The 22200-nt window shown below is 38.2% G+C and overlaps 1 protein-coding gene across 1 annotated transcript in view; it reads left to right on the top strand.

The window, feature by feature from the left end:
* The window catches only part of LOC107548756 (forkhead box protein P4-like), a 132610-nt gene that overhangs the window by 27205 nt on the left and 83205 nt on the right, over positions 1-22200 (top strand). The window lies entirely within an intron of this gene.

Here is a 22200-nt window from a genome sequence, read left to right as displayed (position 1 = left end):
CACATTGTGTCTTTTTCAATTCAACCCGACCCATTTTGGCTTAATCCAGTACAGTTGGTGAATTAGAAAGTGCCTTTATAATAGATTTAAATTATGATAATACAATTAAATGTCGTTGCTGAGGAGACAGAAATATGACGGAAAGCTTCCATAAAAGACATTGACCTTGCAAACCTCCCATTACGATGGAGACACCTAACTTCAAAGAGGTGCGGGGTGTTAAGGAAATGTTAATTGGTTGACACTGAGTGGGAATGGTGTTGTAAATCTCCCAACAATTTGATCCAATCACTGGAGATGAGTGGACCCTGTGACACTGCTGTACACCCCAGCTGTACCTGTGAGCGGCGCAAATATGATGTTAATTTTATTTAGCCTAATTATGACAGAGAACAGGTTCAACCTCTATTTCCACACAAACAGAGCCACATAATCTCTTAACTAGGTTTTAATTGTGTGCTCTCATTGCTTATTTGTATGTAACAGTTTTATAATAAATACAACTGTAATTCATCCAACAAGCATGAAAGGATTATTTTAATTAGTGAGGCAGCTTTGCCCAAAACTGTATCAGTATTTGGAACCAGGTTGACGTAAAGTCAGTTCTGCACACGGAATTGTACATTTATGCACCAGAGGTGTTCAGACCACCTTGCACTGTCCTCTGGAAGTAATTAGAGCACTAAAAGCACTGCGATGTCATGTTTTTACATTTGTCCATTTCTAAATTGGAGTATGTAAGCGATCCACATGCATTCTAAGCAGACTGCTCTCAGTAGCTGGAATGTGTTTGATCATGACGAAGAGAACAAAGCGAGGAGTTTATCACCTCCTGCTGCTTTGGAAAGACGTGTTCCTATTATAGCAAATAAATAAGGATTTGTCTCTGCTGGAGCATTGATGAGGATTTTAATTCCCAAGAGCCTTTGAACATGTCCCTGCACTAAGAAATGTTTAGTCATGCCGGTCCATTTAGCCTTTTAATCTCTGCTGAAGTTCTGGGGGTTGAGTGATGTTTCCAGCTCAACAGGTTTTTGAGATCTACTTTTAGAGGTCTCAGGGAAAAATCATTCCCCCCGCCCCGTAGGATTTGTACATGCATACACAATAAAAAAGGCTTCACAGCTTGAAGGGTGACAGATTTTGAGCCTGTGCCATTTTTTTTAACCTTCAAGGCCTTCAGAGATTCCATATGGATTCTAGATGTTTGCGTTTTGCGTGCAGGATCTGGCATGTCTCTTTTTCGTTGTTGTTGGTTTTGTTTTTTTGGCTATGTAAAATGTGTGAAAACCACATTAGTGGATGACATTAGGCTAAATCTAAGTCCTCAGACTAAAGACAAATGGATATCATGCAAAATCAGCCCCCTTTTCCCAATGCCCAGGCAAAACCACGTTATTGTTGTTCTAAAATTTCACTTTGCAGGCTAGCAGCTGTTGGTAGGCATTTCTGCAAAGCAAACTATTGTTTAGAGTTTTTTCCCGCAGTTTTGGCCTTTTCTTGCTTTCCTCTGCTTACGTGCAGATGGTGTACTAAAGCACAAAGTTTGAGGAATGGCCTCAGTACTCCAATTGTGTCCCGCACACCAGACACAATTCACAGCAAAGTGGCTGATTCCGAAACGACCCAATAACGTGTCCGTGACAGTGCGTGTGAAATCAGACATCTACAAAAACTTTGAGCTGTACGAAATCCCACTTCATCAACACACGGGCCTGATGCAATGAGTCGTCCTTTCGTCTTTGAGATGATCAGTCAAATTCAAGAGACATGAGGAAATGACAAAAAAGAAACTTTTAAACGTGCAGTTTTGAACTCAGGGAGAGAAAAAGAATGCATGCTGGAATTTGGGTGATTGAAGAGTGAGTGAGAGAGAGAAACGGAGTTGCCTGGGACAAAAGCGGTATTGTATCATTTAAATGACTTCTGAACTGAAAGCTTTAAAACTTCTCCAGAGGGCTAGGTCCATAAAACAGAGAAACAGGGGTTGGCAGGCCCTCACCTAGACGCTTCCAGGAAAAGGAGATGTAAAAATCAATTTGCCGTGAAAAAGGTAAACAATCGGAAATGACAAATATGCAGGTTTTTTCCATTCCTTTATTTTCGAAGGTATTAAAAAAGGCAGAGGAGAATGAGAAGTCGGAGACATAAGTCTCAAGTGAAAGATAGCAGATGGCGTTTGCCCGCCCCCCTCCGAACCTCCACCCTTTTCCCGTCCCGTCTTGATAATTCCAAGCTGTGTTTTTTAGTTGTTTTTGAACCATTGAATCGTTTAAAGCTACGCAGACAGGTCTTGAAAGTTGATGATTTCTACCAGCAGCGAGTGTAGTATTGTTTATTCTGCAGTTGAGACTTGATACATGGTGATTAACTGCGGTGATACGGGGGAATGTTGGCAACAGGTGGGTGCCATTGTGGAGGAAACAATTACAATAACTCAAAGAAGCGCCACAGATTGTGTTAGAATAAAACAGGCAAGGCCCGAGATGCTCTGGTATGTGTTTTGTTGAAACAATGAAGAGAAATCAATGTGCTTTAATTGTCTTTTAAAAGCATCGACTTTCTTTATTTTTTTCTCTTTCAGACCCCGCTCCCCCTCTGCTGATACCTTTTAGCCCGAGTGTCTAGTTTGATGTTGGCTTTGTGCTGGCACTCACCTCTTCCTGACTAAGGGCGTTAGCTCTGCCTGGCTGCCCCTGGGCTTGGGCTCGGGGGCTCTGAACCGGACTAGCAGCCTTTCTGAGTCAGTCATGCGAGCTCTCCAATTAAAGCCAAAGGAATGAATATGTCTCTTACACGTCCAGTCTATCTGCCGCTATCATTACAGAAGCGCTTCTCTAAAGATGGCCTTTCAAGTGCGCTTGGTGTCAGAAGTAAGGAGATTGGAATGAGCCCTTTTAGTATGCACTTCATTAGAGTGTTATTGCCCGAGGTTCGATTGGAGATGGAAGCCTTTTTCCATAAAAAAAAAAGACTCAAACTTCCACTATCCATCGTTTTGAGCTGGTGTTTTGAGACTCATGTTAATTCAGATGTTTCTGTAATCCTGTTCGATGCCGGCTAAATGGACTATGTTGATAATACAAGCATTGTGAATTCCTTTGTTACATGTCATGATTTTTGTCTTAAGAAACATAATCCTCTTTTCATATTTCCCCTCCTCTTCCCTTGTTGAAAAGAAATAGAACTCTTTAAAAACTCCCTTGGAAAAAAAAAAAACGGTAGGAAAAAAGATTGGTAAAAAAAAAAAAAAAACATTTTCCAGGTCCCAATTAGCCCGTTTTTCTCCCTCTAGATATTCTCCATTTCTTCTCCTTCACTCTGCCTTTCGCACCTTCCCATTCCCTCAGCATTTACTCTCCCCGCGTAATTGAACTTGTCCAAGTATCCTTCTCTGGAGAAGGACAAAGAGGCTAGTCTTACAGTAAGAGTATAGAACAGGGAGAGAGATATAACAAGATAATGCCATAAAATCAATTTTTCTTTCCCTTAAATCTCACCAGCATGGCCTGTCAGCACTGTAAGCAGAAACTTTTAAAACGAAGAGGACAGAACTTGATCGTCTGGGTGATTATGGTAGAGTATTGTCTGCATGCTGTTCATTAGAGTCACTCTCACTCTCCACTCGTCACCCAACCTGTTAATATATGCTTGACTTTTAAATGCCACAACAAGCTGACTCACGATTATGATGGCCAGACTTGTTCTGGCCCATGTTTTTTTTTTTCTTATAGCAAGGCAGATAAACAGTTAGCGTGAACTAGGCATTGTGCAAACACATCGCAGCATGCAAGCCATTAATTCATAATGAGATAATCATGTGGAGGGAAGCATTCAGTAGCATAATATTTAGACAGACAAAACACAAACTTCACAAAGGGAAGCAGCCCAGGCCGTATCTTTTATCTACGTTTTATTTTTATGGTGATTTATATATATATTGTGTGTGTATGTATGTATATATATATATATATATATAGATGGGTAAGTTGAGGTCCTATTGATCATTTAGACTTGCTCATTTATTTGGTTTGTCAACTCGTTGGCCTGGTGGTTCTCAAATGATTTTAACTGGTGGTGACCCAATGCAATACCAAAATAAATAAATTAATTAATTAATCAAGTTTTTAGTTCAAGTTTGACTAGACACACAGCCTTTGACTTTAACAACAATTAGAAGAAAAAGGTAAAAGTTTGAGTTCTATTTACTTTCTTATCCAGACTCACCAGTTGAGAACCACTGCTCTAGACATAAGTCTTCAAACCCCAGTCTTGTATGCATCAGAAACATTATGAAACTTGGCCAAATTTGTCTTATCAAATGAAAAATTGCATCCAGAGCCTGTTTTCCACTTAAGTTGCCAAATCTGAGGGTTTCCTACTCTTGAGTCTTTCTCTTTTTTCTCTCCCTCTCTCTCTTCAAATGAATCGAGGCTAAAAGGGATCTCCCTCTCTCTCTCTTTATTTTTCTTTCATCTTCTGGCTGGAGGGCTGTATTAAAATTGGCACATTGAATATCCACAGTCCTCTTTGTGCCGTATTAGACTGATTGTCATGACGAACTTGCTCATGTTTAGGGTCTGGGAGGACAGTATGCACTTTCACATTGTGTCCAGGTTATTTATTTATTTATCTGTAATGGATTTTATATTTTCAGGTTATTGAAATTACATATTCAACTCTTATACTGTAAGAAGTGAAAATGTGCATGTTTTTTAAAACCCTGCGGAGCTATTTCTAACTGTTCTGACACTTAAATTTGACTTTTCATGCTTTAATCTAATGTAGTCAGGTTAATTGATTCATATTACATAATGTTTTTGACTTAAAACCTTTTCATTACCACGTGTTAGAACATATTTTAGGTTACCTGACAATATAGTGTGTGGCACAATTTTAATATTGTAGTTAGCAAATTTTTTTTGTCATGTTATAGGAATCCTCCATCCATCAATTTAACATTACATATATATGTTCTGAATTTTTAGAGTATAAAGTCTCATGATGGTTTTGTTCCAAACACAGCTTAGTGAACTTTAAACTAGGCTAGGAGCAACTTTAAACAACCTAGACAGAACTTTAAAACATGCATTCAAATACTTTAACCTTGAAATCTCCCCTCGCAAATGTGGCAGTACTCTTTTTTTTTCATCTTTTAAATGTTTGATTGTTTGATAGTTTGAGGTCTATAGCAGAAACCACTCGGGAATTAATGTCATTCAGATGCCCTGCGGAAATTACTTTTGAAATGCATATAATCTAAAACATGCAAATGAGGCTGACTTTATGCACCCTGTTTAATATGAATTATCATTTTCTGAATATCTATTATTACTGCGTACATTTCTCCAATTATATTGTTCTTTTTTTGTCACTTCTGCTCTCTCGCACGCACACGCGCGCTCACCCCCAAAAGTGTGACACACGAGAGAGAGAGAGAGAGAGAGAGAGAGAGAGAGAGAGAGAGAGAGTATATTTCTTCTGGAATCTTCTTCCAGTATTTTAATGACGTGTAATAAGCCTGATAATGACACAAAGGCAGCTACTCTTGTTCCGTAGAGAGGAACGGAAAACGAACAAGGTGAAAAGGCAACATGTCATGTACTGATTTTTAAAGGCATCCATGCTCAAATTGAATTGAGACAAGCTGCTGTTTTCATAGTGGAAAAAAACACTTCACGCTGGATATAAGGACAAGTTAGTGAGAGCAGGCATAATTCATGAATATTGAATAAATGCAGTGAAAAATTAATGTAATATTAAAGTGAACTCTGCAAGTTTAGTTTCTTCCCTGATTCTACATGCGTTCTGACACCTCATAACAATGACTACAGTTAAGCAATTAATGTTCTTGTCTACGAAACTGGTGTATGTGCTCTCTTTTTTGGTTGGGGGGCTGAGACATTAATTGAAGGCATCCATTTTCAAATGAATTACCTCTCTAATTTATTTATATTACATTATGAATTATTCTATTGATATTATTATGATTCAAATTAGTAATGCTTTTCCACCGTTCGTTCTAGTGATATCAATTTGCATTCAAGTCACTTTAACAAAGACACTTTAAACAAACGTTTTTTAATGCAATGAGCACTGCTGAAAAAGGAATTACTATTTTAGCTTTTACTCTTGGTGAGAACTTTATTAGGCAGTGCAACTACTGGAGAATATAATATTAAATTACTAGCAATTGATTGCTCTCAGTTACAGTGGTGGTTTTCTCCCAGAAATCAAGGAACCGAAAAAGTGTGTGTGGTGTGTGTGTGTGTGTGTGTGTGTGTGTGTGTATACTGGTATTCACTACATTATGGGGACAAAATATCCCCACAAGTATAGTAATACCAGTATATTTTGACCTTGCGGGGACATTTTTAGGTCCCCATGAGGAATAAATCATACAGAATTAAGTGTTTTGAAAATCAAAAAATGCAGAAAATTTTCTGTGAGGGACAGGGTAAAGGGATAGAAAATACAGTTTGTACAGTAGAAAAAAAACATTATGGCTATGGAATGTCCCCATAATGATAGGAATACCAGTGTGTGTGTATATGTGTACTTGTTTGACAATACTTGTGAGGGCCAAATGTCCTTACTTATATAGTGAAATAATATGACAACCCACTAATGAGGACATTTTACTGGTCCTCACTAGATAAAAAGGCTTATAACTTGGCCAAAACATGTTTTTATTTAAATCTAGTATTTTGCAGATGTTTCTGTGAGGGGTAGGTTTAGGGGTAGGGGTAGGGGCTGGGTTAGGGGATAAAAAGTATAATTAACCTGATTAAAAATCAATGGAAGTCTATGCAGTGTCCTCACTAATATAGTGAAACAAATATGTGTGTGTGTGTGTGTGTGTGTGTGTGTGTTTGAATATCTTTAGGCATGGAGCCATTTTGAAGATGGCGTTGAGTTATTGCTTATGAGATGCCTTGGACCAAGTTCAGAAGTACTAAAATTCAATTAATTTGAAAAATGGATATGCTATCATTTCCACATGCCTCCTTCTAACGTGTTGTTTTTTTTATTACAGAGTTATACAATTTTATTTGATTATACCCACTCTGATCCAATCAATTAATTAACTTAGAAATCCAGAGTGCCAGTCATGAAAGCAGATGTGTAAAATTATATCATGTCCACTGAACTTATTAAGACATCACTTTGTCCTCTTCAGGCCAGTTTAATCAGTCCTTTTCATAATTTTTTGTCTGAAAAAGTCTGTTCAATTCTAACCTATAATTGGATTTTAATAGTATGATAACAGTGGAATGACCAACAGACCATTATCTGTTTTTGCTAAAACTAAAAGTTTTTGCTAAAAACTAAACATGATTATATATTAAATTATTTGATTATATTTTTATTTATTTTTTTGTAATTAATAATTTATTATGTAATTAAAAATATATATTCTTGTTTTTAACAGTATATTTTTACTACTATTTACCTTTGGTGAGAAATCACTTTCCATTACCCAAATCCCTTTGCTTCTGCCATGGCTCTGATTGGCTGTCATTTATGTTTTTATATTCATTGGAATTTTATTCCACTTTTCTCCTCTAGCCAGTTCCATGCTGTCAGCACTGAGGCATCCTTGCTTTATTGAGTTGGCATGAACCAAAAACATGAACTGGCTTCACTCCAGATTTTCTTGTTCCCACTGTCTTTTTTTTAATCCAGATCAGCTGACTCTCAAACTCTGCCCCCATCTTCCCTCTCTCACTGTAATCAAAGTTGCTGTTCATTAAAACTTTATCTTGCATATGAAGGTCATGTTCATAAAGCAGGTTCTGCATCTGGGTGCATTTAGACAGTTGTTGGATTGCTTGCTCCTCAAAGCTATAAAGTTCCACCTCTGTTCCACCATGTTAAATACAATTTGGGCATTAGTGCCTCAAGTGGTCTTGAGACTGCCCTTGCCCCATCATTAGCCTCTTAAACCGTTACAGGACATGAGAAATGGCTTTATTCATCTAGATGATCACACGATAATAACCACCAGCTATTAACACGACCCACAAGCCCCTGCTGACCTCTATCTATCTATCTATCTATCTATCTATCTATCTATCTATCTATCTTTTTAACTGTTAGTTACTGTAACTGTCTGCAGGTTGATATCTTAGTGGATAAATTTGTGTGCATTCAATGGCTGGCAAATGGGCCATTTGTAAAATCCCAGCACCTATTCTAAATATTTGCCTTGATCAGTGTGCATCTGATGGAGAGGAGGCCTCGTATATAAATCTCCAGTCTCTTAAACATCAAGGGCAGACTGGAAAATCACTTACTTTGGGCCAAAGGGAAAAAAGGCTGAGGGTGGTGGTGGTGGTGGTGGTGGTGTCAGGGGGAGTAAATGTTTGCCCCGGTCACACACACTCACACACAGGAGTGATCTCATCGGTCGGGAATGCTGGTGGTGTTTACCTATTGCAGCAAAACCCACCTGATTGAAGCTAATCTTTATGGGCTTGGCAAACAGGACTTTGCCTCATTCTGCATCAGGTGTGCGTCACAGCAGGAACACATCAGATTACCATATGGTACATTAGATATCAAATGAACACATATCTTGCCTCCCCCACACACATTTTCTCTGATTGTCTTCTCCGTTTTATTCGGCCTCGTTTTCATTCCCCCGTGAGAATCTTTCTTTCTTTTTTACTTTCATATCGGCATGTCCTTGATAATTGAATTGTGCTTTTAGTGCCTCTGATTTTTGTGACAGTCGGCGGGTAAGCAATTCCTTAATTGTCATCTGCCATAGTTTAGTTCGAAGGGAAAAAGGAAAACCTCAGCTGAAATGAAACTGAGTTTGAAATTAGGACACCAGCTCTGAAACCCGTTGAAAATTATCAGAAGGTCAAAGTTGTCATTAGCCTCATGAAAGCAGATAATTCCGTTCATTCCATTTTCTTTTTCCACGCTCCCGTTTTCCCTGTGCCCCTTGTCTCAGCCCGTGCAGTAGGGAAATGAATTGGTTATTTTTTGACACTGGTGTTCCTAAGCTTTAGTAATAGGAGAGAGAGAGGGTGTTCGTATGTAACAGTAAAAGCAGTTGAGTTTCCAATAAACCTGCGCCCATTCCAAATGTTTACCTTCAGTGCTCTTTAAATCAGCATGGTGGAAAGGCACATGCACACAGATATATTTCTTAGATGTTAAATCATCTTTGAGGCCAAGAAGTGAGCAGGTAAAGTCCATTTATCCCACTTGCACTGGCTGGAACTGTTGGATGTGATCACAAGAGGAGGCTGTTGAGTTCGACTGGATCTGTAGCTTATCTTCTGTACAAAAGCACCGTCTTTTCTCAAGATCTGGGATTTGAAAGGAAAACAAAAAATGTATGTTTACATGGACTTAGTATATATGATTACCTGGTATTTAGAAGAAATGTGCTTCATACAAGGAAATGTGCAGTACACTAATTACAGAGATCTAATTGGAGCAATTGAGGCAGCTAGGGTGAATTATTTAATCCAAGGGACAATTGGTGTCCTTTACCTGGGATTGATTCCAGTTAACTACGTTTAATCAGTTTAGAGCTTTAGCATTAGGATAAAACAATCAATATTATTAAAATCACCCACATTTGCGTCTCTTTTGGGTAGGTGAACAGATATAGTCATAGTGCTTCAATTGAATATAACATTGGTTCCTTTAAAAGCCAACATGAAAAAACTTCCTTAACACTGCATGTTGCTAGTCTTATTGGACAATTTCGTTTAGCATTTTATTGCAAAGAAAACTTTTGGCTTGATGACTTTTTCTCAGCTGAATTTACAAACCCTCTTATTTTTCATCCAACACAGTCTCATGACATTTTGTAACTATTTCGCATTTTAGCAAATTGGTGACATGGGTGCAGTTTATTTTTTAGTCCTTTTGTAGTGCTATTTTATCCTATTTCTTCTAAATATTACTATTTAGGTTTCATTAATTTTTATTTCAGTTTTAGTTTTAGTTGGGTATGTTTTCATTCATTTCCAGTTAGTAATTTTGTTACTTCAACATAAAATTATTTCAGTTAGCTACTATGGCAACATTTCTGTCTAAGTGAAAAACTTGTTGCGTCTTTCCCAAAAAGACTCATGGCTGTATTCGATCAAAAGGGTGCTTCTACTAAATACTGAGCAAAGGGTCTGAATATTTAGGACCATGTGATATTTCAGTTTTTCTTTTTTAATAAATCTGCAAAAATGTCAACAATTCTGTGTTTTTCTGTCAATATGGGGTGCTGTGTGTACATTAATGAGGAAAAAAAATTAACTTAAATGATTTTAGCAAATGGCTGCAATATAACAAAGAGTGAAAAATTTAAGGGGGTCTGAATACTTTCCGTACCCACTGTATATTTCAACTTTATTTCAGTTTACAAAATGTTTTTAATAATTTTAGTTTGATGATAACTCTAGTTAGGAGTGAACCTCCTTTTTTATTATAAATTGTACATTTTCTTTCAGATCACGTTGTGTGAATTTTTACGAAATTGTAACATTTTGCCATGTGGCTGGGTTGTTTTCATATACTGCCCGTTTTCATGACCCAGTCAATTCCTGATGGATAAAATAATAATAATAATAATAATATTAAAAAGAATTTAGTTAAGTTAAATAAGTTAAAAAATAACAAATACATAAATGTCAACCATGTTTTTCTCATGGACTATCCAGCTTCATTTCAAAATGTCACAATGCATCAGTAAAAAGGGTTGCGGTTGGTATTTCATGATGAATTTAAAGGCCTGGGGTGAGTGAGTGTACAAGTGGGTGGCAACGTGAAGGGATTCTGTCATAATGCCAAGTGGAGCAGTGTGCCACTTCCACGGAGGGAAACCGCTCTGGAGTGGAGAACAGCTTCGCTCATAAAAAGGGAACGCATAAGTGCTCGGCTAAGCAGTCTTCAAACGAGGGTCTCTTCTTTACTGTCAGGCTATTCCAGTGCGCCCTGCTCCTTGGGAGGAGCGGGTAGTTGATCCCTTTTAAGTGACCGGTGCTGGAATGAGCTTAAAAATGCTAAGAGCATTTCAGCCAGCATTTCAGACTTTCCTTTATTATTCTATCAGGAACACTTATTTGTTTCGGACCCTTTCTTGTGGTGACTTACTTTAGGTACCCTGCTCATTACATCTCTCTCACTCTCACGCTCTCTCTCAGCTCTGGGTCTTCCTGCTCTCTGTCTTCATGGTAGACTGTGACAGACTTCCCCTGGGCCTGGCCTTTTAGTTGATGTAGTCATACCTGCCCCCCTTCCTCTCATCACCACCACCAACCATACGTCTAGGGAAGAGAAATGTGGAGGAAGAGCCGCAATCTGTGTGTTCTAACCACTGGGACATACACACACACACACCGACACACACACCTGCCCTCTGCCCCGTGGGCTAGCAGTTGGAGTTGCTAACACAAATACACCCTATCCTTCCGTAGACCACGTTCCTGCGCGTTCTCCGTATTCCTCCAGACCTCTTTGTGTCCCGAGAGCAGTTCTTCCTGATCAGGCAAATAAGTAAACAAAATGAAGTGTGTTTGCTTCAGAAACAGCTTTTTTTTGTTCTGTTTTGAATTTAGAGGTTTAAAAACGTATTTTATACAGTCAGGATGTACCTTTTTCTCGTCAAAGTATCTTTGTTTCTAAACCTCACTCCTTACTGTTACATAGGCAGCTATGTAACTTGCTATTACTGATTTGAAACACTCTAAAAGTAAAAACTCGTTCCTCACAGGAGACATGACTCAATGTTAAGTCTGACATTAGCTATTCACTAAGCTAACAGTGAGATACTCTGATACTGTAAGTGTAAAAAATGAATAATAAAATATTTTTAAATATTTTTAAAGACACTTCTTAGTATTGAATGAATCATCCACCATGTTGATTTTTTTCCACTGAGCTTTACTAAAGCAACTTTCTTTCTATTCTATTCTATTTCCTTGAATGCATTTATGGCACCATACTTAACTGTTTAAGCTACAGTAGAATATTGATGTTCATTATGGGCCAAAATATTATATTATATTATAATATATATTATATTATAAGACACCATAAAAACAGCCTTGTGTTGAAAGTGCACCTAAAATTCTCCCTTTATAGATAGCTCATTAGGTTTTTAAACAGATCAAGTATGTTACGTGTGCTCAGGTGGACTTCATGTTGCTCAATCAGATTTAGTGACAAACAGGGCGGCGCACTCCTGACGAAGCGTTCGCTTCTCTTCGGGACTGTTGTTTCTGTAGCCTGAGGGAGAAGACGTGAGATGTGCTGGCACAACTGTGGCTGTCTTCACTAATCATGTTGGCTCCTTCTTTGTTTTATTAGTAAGAGCATTCCTGCAAGCTGATGCAAGGCTCTAGAAACAGCCTTTGTGGGACTTATATAAATAGACCTGTATAAGGCTTAACATGATAAAGAGTTATTAATCTGGTAAGCTGCTGAAAAGAAAAAAAAATACTGAGAAGGATGTCTGTGTGTGCTAGTGTGTGCGTAACGTGCAGAAAGAGCTGTTCCACAGGTGCAAAGGAAGACAAAAAAAGCGAACAGCCCCACAGAAAAAATGTGAAACGGTTCCGCATATGCCTTGAAAAGTTCCTATATAAAGAAGAGGACAGGAAAGATGGAGTAAATTAATGAGTCAGTGATAAAAAAAAAAAAGTGGGAAAGGACTGGCAGAATAAAGCGATATTCCATTTTTATAAATATTGTCAAAGTTGTCATCTTGTATTACGCCAGTTTTATTTTCCTTTTAGATCTGGGTAATGCTCTTTGTAGTTAAATGAAGCTCTGGTGTGTGCCGGAGAGCTGAAGTTGCAAATTTAAACCAGTCTGTCGACATTGCCAAGTGAGTTACAGCTTAAATCCTTGCATTATTTTAACCATTGCTCCTTCAACAGAACTTTTTAATGTGAAGGAAATTCTTTAAACGGTTTAATGTTTGCCATATTTTCTTTCACTGAGACCCAAACAAGAGGGAAAAAAAAGTGTAAAATTTAATTTCAGGTATCAAAGTCAATTATCCGTTATAGAGCGTTCAATGTTTTAGAGGCCAGTAAGAAGCTTTTATGTGAAGCATTTGAAATATACTCATTTTCAACTGATATAATAAAGACTGATACTATTAGTTGGCGCTGTACGGACCATTTGAACACTGCTCTGGCCGTCTACCATCTTAACTCTGGTGTAGTGATCCAGGCTGGAAGTGCTGAATTCAGGGGGCATTAGTGGGGCTTGTGTTTAGGAGTTGGACTGGAATGACGAGTCCAATCTGCTGTCCAATCTGGGGTTGCAGATGTGCTGATCTGGGATCAGGCGGCTGGATCTGACAGCCTCAATCCATTTCAAAGCTCTCGGCACATCGACCAGAACATGAAAGACTGTAAAAAGCTGGTACTCGGGTTTAGAGGTACATTCACTTCCACTTCATGAATCTATGCTTCAGTCATTGAGCCTGCCATCATTCGAACATTTACAGATTCATTCTTCTGCAGAAGTATGTTTTACTTGTATATATTATAATTATATTATTATAATAATTTATATTTACTATTATATCTTTACTATTATAATAATATAATAGTAAAAAAATACTTTTATATTATATTATATTATATTATATTATATTATAATGCTAATCCATATATGTTTAAAAAATTAAGATAATTATTTTTTTTTTGATTGTTGGTAAAATATCATAATGTGACTCCCCCAAAAATGTAAAGATATTTAATGAATTCATAATGATTACTAATATTAATAATTATATATGATACTTATATTTTTGGGGAAAAGATATAATATATAATATTTTATTTTCTTTTTATTTATTAAATTTGTATTATTTTATTTTTTTTGTTAATTCAAGGTGTAAAATGTCATGTGGTGTGGCTCCCCAAAAATTTTATGATATTTTATTAATTATTAATTCTTGATATGTAATTTGGAAAATTATATTTAAAAACTTTTTGAAATAATTATGATCTACATCTACAAAATTACATTGAAATGTTATTCATATACATATTTGTAATTAATTCATTAAAATTCATGTACATTTTTTTTGTTGATAATTCAGGATGAATAATAAAAAAGGGAGCTGCGAAAAGACAATCTACCTTTCACCTCTGACCCTGTCAGAGCACTGGAAGCTTTTAGTCCCTGCTGGGCTTACTATATTTTGAGAGGGTGTGAAGTGACGGCCCACCTGTATGAGATTTACCCATGAGACCTCCGCCCCTTGGCCTATCTGGCTCAGACGGCGTCTTTTCAACCCTGCTCTCTCTGAATCCTCTGTTCCCGTGCCAGCCGCCGAACCTGACCCTGAGCGCAGGAATGGCACTGCAGCTGCCTGGGGGGTAGACGGAGAGAGAAAAAGAGAAAGGAGGGAAAGGAGAATCTTTGCTTCAGGGAGGATGAGATTTAGTCATGAATGAGATAAACTGTGGCTTGTTTCACCATCTCTCCATTTCCTGACCTTGTTCGTTTTTGCGTTACTTCCTTTTTTAATACGCATAAGAAAAAAATCACCAGAACTACAAAGCTTTCACTTTTTTACTGCTAATATGCACCTCTGGAGCCGAATCAGAATTCAGGGACGTGTTTATCCCTGTGTTGCTATCTTACCTTAGCAACTCTCAGCATCAGCAATATAAACAGCTTTTAACAGGCAGTCACAGAAGTTCCCATGATCCCTTGTTGCAGCCTCAGTACTTGCAGAAACAGGATAGAGAATGAATCACCACCCCCTCCACCCTTTCTTGTAAGTGCCAAAGAAAATCTGCTGATATTAGAACATAAATGCATTGCGATACCATGTTACGAAGACACTGGTCCTGGAATTTATGCTTTATCTGCTGCAAGCTGATTTTTTTTCTTTTTCTGTGTGTTTTTGTCCCTGAAGCAAAGGCAAGTTTGGTCCCATTTCCCTTCCGTCCCAATTAAAAGGCAAACATGCCTTTTTTTGTACCTTGCCCTCCCCCAAATGCACATTTTTATCTCTTCGATCTGAAGAAAAACGCCCACCCTTTCTGTATCCCTCACTTCCCCTTAGAAGGAAAATGCACCTTCCTCAGTTCTCACAGGTCAGGGTTCAGCTAGAGGGGCTTCGGGGGCTAAACAAGATGTGGCAAGCCTCGACATTAGCAGCTTAGATGAGCTTGCCAAAAACAATTACAAAACGCTGCAAACTTCTGTCTCACAGTCGTAATCAAAGGTTCCCTGCACAGATTTATTGGGCTGCTTTATTTACGGCCTTCCATTATAGCGGCAATATACACCCATTACGGGATATGACAAGGCTTCATGCTTGCTTACACCCCAGGCTGGTTAATATGGCAGTGATGCACTCACTCAGCAGCTAGTTCCTTCAAGCTCTCCCATGCAGCTCCAACGGTGTAGGCAACAAGTCTTATGTATCTTGAACAATTTGAGATTCTCGCATATGATCAAAAAGAATGTGAAGTTTTTGGGATGTCCCCTACATGTCACATCCATGTGATATAGATGGTCTGGGTGGATGTAAATTAACCGCACATGGTTTAGAGTTCCTTGTGGGTCCACAGGCAATAAAACTACCCACATCTTTGGTTTGCATCCCCCATGATACAAGACATGCCTGCATCCTCTTCAGTCATACGAGTTTCACTTGACTGCCTCAGTTGACAGCTTTGGATGAAGTATATAAATCCTCAACCAGGTGCATTTAAGTGATTCCTACTGTGAACTTATTGGACCCATAAAAGCACCCTTGAGTTGCCAAAACGTCCCGACATAGATCTGGGTGTAGAAGCAGGTAAAGAGTCTTCTCTATCTCTGTCCTAGCGGTCTTCAGCTGTTGTTGTGGTGAGCTTTACTGCACGGCACGTACTACATGTGTAAATAATAGTATTCCCACAATGCAATCATAATCTGCTCCATGTTGTTGATCTTTGTTATTAAATGAATATCTTATGGCTTTCGTAAGCATGTCAGTGACAAATAAGAGGGCAAGGTTAAATAAAGGAAGCAAAATGTACTAAAAATCTAGTTTAAAACACACATGGCGAGTTCTTAGAAATGTACTCTGTGTGTTCCTGTTGGTATTATATATTTATGAAAAACGTTTATACTATTTTCAACAAAAGTTTAAATGAAGTTAATTTCATGTGGTATAACCAGAAACAGTTTAATATTTTTCAATATGATTCCAAAGTTAAACACACACACACACAGCATTTAATTTATTTACACAAATCACTAATTTAATAAATATATTTTTAGAGGTTGTATCATATGATGATATACAGTCTGAACTAGGGGTGTTCCGATTGATTGGCTACCGATCACTATCGGCCCATAATCACTTTGGGATGATTGATCGGCGGTCTCTATAAAGGCCTATCTCAAAAAAACAATCTCAAACTGATGATGCTGCCGTGAGAGATTTGGCTTGACATGCAGCGGCACCGTCTCTTGTCTCTGTCCGGCGCGGGTGAAATAATTATAATGCTGAAGGTGAGGTACAATTCATATTTCTTCATTAAATAACTTATAAAGTAATTTGAAAACTTTCTGTGAGACATAATTTCACAAACGGCGTGAGTGAATCACCGCACGCGCTCTCTCTTTCCCTCTCAAAATGCGCAAATTGCTTTAAATCACATCACGTCTGCACTATAAGCGAGCTGCACGCTGCACATTTGACACAGGAATTGTCACTTGCACAATCGAGGCAGTGTCGCATCGTCATAAATTAAAAAATTGCATTTCTTTTTAATTCTTGCCCGTGTTTAAATCATTCAGCGCTCGGCGCTCTCCTGGAGACCATGCGCTCATGCACGCTCGCAGCGCACACACATAATGCCAGGTTGCAGTGCGTATGCGGTGCGTATTTTTTCTGCGCTCATGTTAACGGATTAAAGCTTTCACGCTGCACACGGTTGCAGTGCGTTCCAGGAGCGGTGCGTCTGCAGCAGTGCAGAGATCGTTTCCGCACAGAGTCTATTTTTGCTGGGCTGCAAGCCTAAATTAAAGTAACAGCGCATTGTTTGCGGTAAATATGAACATGGATTGACACGAAAATGTAGTAATTACACCATAAATGCATATGATTAAAGTCTCCTGTGTTTCACAGTCAACACAAACTATGGCTTTTTGGCTAGGTTTAAAGGAAAGAGCACTTTTAGATAAGCAAGGCAAAAATAGATGGCATTTGTGGAGGTAGGAAAACAAAGTTCTTTATAAACTGCAGGATTGCTTGTAATAAAGAATTAAATGCAAAAGAAAAGGCAGTAGAGCTGACTGTTTATGTCAGTGGTAAGTTTTAATTTAGAATGTTTATGATAATGAAGTAGTTTAAATGTTTTGCCACTTGCTTGAGCAACTTAATATATAAATCTAGAAGTAGGCCTAAATGCAAAAGTAAAAAGCATTGAATAATGTGTTTCTTATATTTATTGCGTTTAAACACGTCTATGAAAGATTGTATTACACTGTACTGTGTAAAAAAAAAAAATCACAAAGCTGAAAATGCATTTTAAGTAACAATGGATTTGAAATCAAAATAATGGATAAATGTTGTGTTTGTAGTAAACAGTCACGGATCAGTTGCTGTCTCCTGTGTGAAAGCACAATGAGAGTCAGTGCTGCTTCTGCACCGCTTCTGTACCGCACATGGACTGCATACGCACTGCAAACGGAGTATGTGTGAACCTGGTGTAACATTGCCTCACATACAGCTCACGAAATTAGGCTTGTGTTGTGTGTAAGCTATTGTGCAACAATTGCACGATTGTCAAAACAAAAATACAGTGCATGATCAAACATTTAGGTGAGAAAAATATATATTTGAAAAATGTAAAAAAAAATGCCCCCCTCCACCCCTCAAATGAAAGGGGTCATATTAATTTTTCCTTTCTCTTTGGAGTGTTACAAGCTCTTGGTGCAATAAGAAGATCTGTAAAGTTGCAAAGACTAAAGTCTCAAATCCAAAGAGATATTCTTTATAAAAGTTAAGAGTCAGCCACACCTACCTAAAACGACTCGTTCTAACACGCCCCCACATATCTACCGCATTATGTAGGAAGATTTGCATAACGCCGCCCAAATGTTCATGCAAAGAAAGAAGGCGTACATTTTATTCTCACTGTAGTATTGTTGACGCTGCAGCCATGTCGTGGAGGCGCTGTGTGCTTCGTTGTGAAAGAAAGCGGAGTCCAGCCCGGGGTCCGTCACATGTGGTTGCCGCTCATTCGTCGCATCCGCCGGGCGCGCCGTTCTCGACCCCGCCGCCTCAGCTCACTCTATTCCGGCCTCAGTGCATGCTAAGCCGGGGCTTCGGCTCACGCTAGCCCGGCCTCAGCTCATTCTATTCCGGCCTCAGCGCACGCTAAGCTGGGACTTTCCCTCACGCTAGGCCGCTGTGTTTTTCGTTGTGAAATCGAAACTACTTTGTTTGGTCTTCCAAAAGAGCACACGACTACAAATCAGTTGTTAAGTTGTATTTACAACACTGTTCCAGAACAGTTTAACCCAAATATCCAGATGTGTGCAGCACATTTTATGGAGGACTGTTTACTGATCCTGGGAGAGTAACGTTAGACTACAATGCCGGCAGTTCTGACTCACGTAAGTACGTTTTCATTTAAAGGATTTGCCACTGATGATTCAAACGCGAGTTTTGGGCAGTGTAGAGTAGCACTTGTTGTTTGTCATTTCTCCAATCACAAATGCAGACAGAGTTTTATGTTTACGCGGCGCGATGCAATGCAACGCAACATGTAAAAAGACAGTAGAAGTCATTATAATCAGTAATTATGTCCCCACTGGATGCAACAAATGACTCGTTTGTAAAGGGTTTTTCATTTTTTTTGTCTCGTCGCTCCGGCCGGACAGGGCATTCCAGTATGTGAGGGGCGTAACATTTCCGTCTAACGCTTGAGGTATTCGACCAATCACAACGCATTGGATAGCTGGCCAATCACAGCACACCTCGCTTTTTCAGACTGATGAGCTTTGTAAGAATCGACGCGTTTCAAAAAGGCGGGGCATAGAGGAGAAATAATAATGTACAGTATGTGGAAAATAATGTGTTTTTTGAACTTTAAACCGCATAAACACATTTCATTACACCAAATGCACAAAATAATGTTCTTTTTAGCAGAATCATATGACCCCTTTAAAAAATACCCTCTCACAAGAGTCACCTAAGAGGGGAATTCATTTTCAAAAATGAAATTCAAGCCCTGAATAAATGTCTAAAAATCTTGATTGGATCATCACTGTAAATAATTCTACATGATAAAAAGAAGGCTTTAAAAAGATCGGTACCGGTGATCGTATCGGCAGATACTGCTTTCTGTGATCGGCGATCAACCTAAAAAATCCTGATCGGACCTAGTCTGAACTACCCTTACCAAACTATTTAATGTTTTGCCCTATTTTACTGTCATGATGAGTGAATATTGTTGAAAAATTCCACTCCAAATAGTGACGAAACACGACCCATTTATACATGTTAACCAGGAGTCACTCTCATTTATAATCGCGACATCGTCTGATAAAATCAACATGCATGTACAGTAGATGCATGTTGAGCGGCTATGCCCCCTCAAACGCGTTACGAACATTATTTAAACGAAACCGTTATTGCGGTATTTTAAAAATTCATATCATAAGAAAAATAAACGGTATTCGGTATGAACCGCCCAGCACTAAATATAATTTGTCTATACCAGGGGTTCTCAACTCTGGCCCTCAAGGTCCACTTTCCTGCAGAGTTCAGCTCTAACCCTAATCAAACACAGCTGAACAAGCTCATCAAGGTCTTCAAGATTACTAGAAAGTTACAGGTTGCTAAACTCTGTAGGGACATGGACCTCGAGCGCAAGAGTTGAGAACCTCTGGTCTATACCTTTATCGCAAATCACACAACTAAAATACAATTAAACTCTTTATTTTTCCAACATTAATAAAAGTGAATCAGTCACATTCACATGACCTAAAAAAGACACAAGTTTTTAAAGGTGCTGTAAAGCCTCAAAAAAAAAATACTTAAACAGAACAAGATGAGGTTTTAACCTGACAGAGCTAGGTAGTATTGATAACCAAAACTGCATCTAACATGAAAACCATCAGTCTGTCTTCCTCCCCACACCTCAAGTGTCCACTGCATTGGCTCTTCGTCAGAGTTAGGTCACCCTGTAAATTAACAGACACAATTTGTGATATTAAAACAATGATCTAAAACATTTAACCACAATTTTATATTGTGCAGTGAAGAATAGGTAAAAATAACAACAATAATGTTATATCATGCAAATCTATGCATAGATTTATACTTGCCTGAATATGAGAATTAGATCAATCACTCCTTCTGTATGCTCATCAACTCACACTCCAGCTTATTCTGCAGTGAATCCAAAGCCTTCCAGTTAATAGAAACATGTGTTCATAAAACTTTGCTTTTTAACCAACAAATTACAGATTGTTTGAGCAAAAGAAAAGATATAACTGACAAGACTGGACTGGAATTAACTATAAGTTGAATACCATATTAAAGAAGCGTAAAAACACTTTTACTAACACTTTCTGTTCACACTTTTCAAAATTAGTCCTATAAAACACAATCGCTGATGGCAACAGGTACTTTAGGGTTAGGTGGTATGTTAGCGTAGCATAGAAAAAAAACACGACAATTAATGAGATTACTACAACGTTATTGCTCTAAACTCTCTCTATTACGTCAGTCGAGTGTTTGAAAGAGCAGAAACTAGCGTTATGCTAAACTATGCGATTGTTTTATTTATTAACGATGTTAGCTAGCTAGCAGTTACAACAACGTTAAATAATTTACAGTAATTTCCAATTGTGCTCAAGTTTTTACGTGAAAAACAGCTTTGTGAATCTCTGAACTATTGAAAACATTTTCGCTGAAATATCACTCACTGTGACCGCACGCAAGTTAACTTTAATGAGGTTATGTGATTAATATGAACGTCAATGTACAGTATAATGAGTCAAGCAAACAAGAATCAAACTATCGAAATGCACACGGACCAAAGTATTACAAATCAGAAATCTAAAACAGAAAGGCAAACTTACCTTAAACACAAGAAAATCCAGCCATGCATCTCCTCCGTGACAAGCCCAACCGTCCCTCTGATTCAAAGCGTGGGTCCAAACACGCATGCGCGGATTCAAGCGCGCTGAACTTTTAGATTAAAATTTACTCAATATGTCTAGATTTATGAGCAATGACTATAAAACATATACATATTACAAGTAAATATTAATAAGAGTTACTCTTCTCACGCAGTTTATTAATTACATGAATTAAATGTGTACATTTTACTTAGAAAATGGTTGTTCTCCTTGATTTGTAATATTACAAGTTGAATTTTCAACTACAAATTTTCAGTGTAGACGAGGTGTATTCAAGTCATTTTATGTGAGAATTGCATACTTAATGCATTCTTAAATAAAAATGACAACAAAATTGACATCTTTTAACTGAGGAGGACTCACTCATTTGAAGGCTTAACTCTTTCTTCTTGGACTCTCTTCACCTCTTAAAGCGGTAAATGTATTCCTGTTCTGTTGGAAGTTGCTTGTGTTTTTGTACTGCTGATAATAAAGTGCACGAAACGTTGGTGTTTCTTTTGAACACAGGTTTTCTAATTGAAAGGGCTTTTTTGTCACTAGTGTATTCATCAACACTTTCTGTCAAAGACAAATGTCCTTCGATCAGAGTTGATGCACTGTTTTGTAACCTTTGGTAAAGGGAAAAGCACGCCACTCTTTCACGGCACAATACCATTTTGGTTTGACACAAATATCTCTTCAGGCAGACCTTCGTTGCGCCTTCCTCCGCGTTTGTGTCCTTGACTGCCATTGGCTGTTCAGAGGCTCAGGTGGTTCTTTAGGTATATCCAAATGGATGTATGGCGCACCGCTTGTTTACAATGTTCTTATCAAGGTTAGCAGCTGTGTCACTGTACTTCTACAGCAGATAAACACTTTCTGATGGGGCTGATTGTGAATTTGTGCTGTTTGTTAGTGTGTATATTTGCTTTTGTGATAAAATGCATTGGCTACATAGATTGTAACATTCTTCCTAGGACTTCCAACAATGCTTGATGGTCACTCAATATTGTTTTTTTTTACCCCCCCCCCCCCCCCCCGGGCCCCCCCGGGGTGGTGGGAAAAACACAACAGAACCCA

The sequence above is a fragment of the Sinocyclocheilus grahami genome, unplaced genomic scaffold, assembly GCF_001515645.1.
Source record: "Sinocyclocheilus grahami isolate Dianchi unplaced genomic scaffold, SAMN03320097.WGS_v1.1 scaffold2.1, whole genome shotgun sequence".
Lineage (NCBI taxonomy): Eukaryota > Metazoa > Chordata > Actinopteri > Cypriniformes > Cyprinidae > Sinocyclocheilus > Sinocyclocheilus grahami.
Note: the sequence above shows the minus strand (reverse complement) of the source record. Positions and strands in the feature narration are given on the sequence as shown.